We start from the raw sequence: 1862 nt of genomic DNA, 5'->3' as shown, positions 1-1862 counted from the left end.
AAAGTTATAAAAAAAATTCACATATCAAAGCAATAAAAAAAATGTTAAAAAAATGTAAGTCCCCCGCCCCCACATGCACACGCAAACATGCGGCGAGTCCGCCTACGTGCGAAAACGACGATTGCGCCCATTATGCCGCACATGTTACATATCGCCGCGAACGTCGCAGTGAGAGCAATAATTCTCGGGCCATCAATCACCGATAACACTAAACTGATGAGCGGTAAAAGCTTTCAAAGCGTCGCCTATGGCCAAATTTGGGTATGGTAGATTTTTGCGATTTAGAGGGCGCGCACAATTTTAAAGCTTGATGTTTGGTGTCTATTTACCCGACGTGACCCCGCCTCTTATATTTTACCAAAAAATTGGGTAATAATAAATGTTTTATAACATAACGGAGGGAAAACAGGTTTTTTTTTCAAAAGTTTTGGTACTTTTTTCATTATATAGTAAAAAAATTAAAAATAAATTACATTTATTAAATAGATTAAATACCCCCAAAATAAAGCTCGATCTGTCCCCAAAAAATGGTATAAAATGTATTTCTGTGCAGCGTTGCATGACGGAATAAACGCCAGTCAAAGTACCGCAGCGCTGAACACTGAAAAATGGCCTGGCCAGGAAGGGGGTGTAACACCGCGGTCAGCAAGCAGTTAAAGGAGATAAAGATCCACCGACCTCGTCATCTGACCACATTGCTTCTCGTGGGTCCTGGCGCTCATTGAAGATCTGCTGACACTGCTACATTTTTGGGGTATTTCTTTACCACACGTCATCCTGTTCCTGGAATGCTCTTGTATCTGTGTTTTTGTTGTGTATAGAAACGTAGCAACACATACAGAGAGGTGCGTTGCATAAAGTATGGCAAAGAGAACATGGAATTCAATGCACAAGGGCCCGTGGTTCAATATCACGTGCATGGAATCCGTGTCTACTTCACCAGCTTGTAGGTGGGGTTCACTCTTGGGGTGTTGCGTGTGTGTTTCCTTTGGGTTGGCTGTGTAACCCCGTGCGTGCAACTCGAACCAGACACCCTACGGTCAGGGGCCACGGCCTTGGCCTCGTGCAAACACTCCCACCATCTGTGTGTCTCTGAGAGCTCTGTGTGTCTCTGAGGGCTGTGTGTGTCTCTGAGGGCTCTGTGTGTCTCTGAGGACTCTGTGTGTCTCTGAGGGCTCTGTGTGTCTCTCTGAGTGCAGTGTTCCAGTGGATGTTTATATAATGGGGGGGGCGGGGGAAAAATGTCTGCCCCGGGCGCCCATAACGCCACTGCCAGGACCAGACTAAAAGCTGACCACAATGAAAATCTGGCAGAGGATCTAACTCTTCCCGACTCTAAAACTACAAAACAGATAGATTCTAGAACAACGGCCCTCTGTTTAATGAAACGGGCGTTCCTTCAGTGAGTCAGGCTGACAGAGGTGGGGGATTTCTTAGTAATTTCTTTGTTTTTTTCATCATTGCCAAATATCGTCACCATAAATTGACTGTTTGTAGTAGGTGACCATGTGACTTAGCGCGGCCTGCACCTTAAAGCGGCAGCACAATGTACCGCAGGCTTCCTAAATCTTTGAATTATCCGTGTTTACGTACAGACAGTCAGGAGCCCCAGCGCTGTAACATTTCTCCTGCCCGGAGGAGTCACACAGTTCAGAGGAAATTGTTTTGGGTGAAGGCCAAAAGCTTTGCACCCCTCCTATCCCCCCGGGACTGTCAGCGGAAAAACAACTTCCAGTCATCCTAGAAGGGTCTGTTCAGCTTCTGCTCTCAGTTTCATTAACATCTGCTTCTTCTCATCTCTTCCCTGCTGTATCCGCACACAATGGATCTTGTCTGCACTCTCCCTCCTTCACTCTTTTTGG

The sequence above is a fragment of the Nanorana parkeri genome, unplaced genomic scaffold (assembly GCF_000935625.1).
Source record: "Nanorana parkeri isolate BGI_ZX_2015 unplaced genomic scaffold, ASM93562v1 scaffold3358, whole genome shotgun sequence".
In the NCBI taxonomy this organism is placed as follows: Eukaryota; Metazoa; Chordata; class Amphibia; order Anura; family Dicroglossidae; genus Nanorana; species Nanorana parkeri.
Note: the sequence above shows the minus strand (reverse complement) of the source record.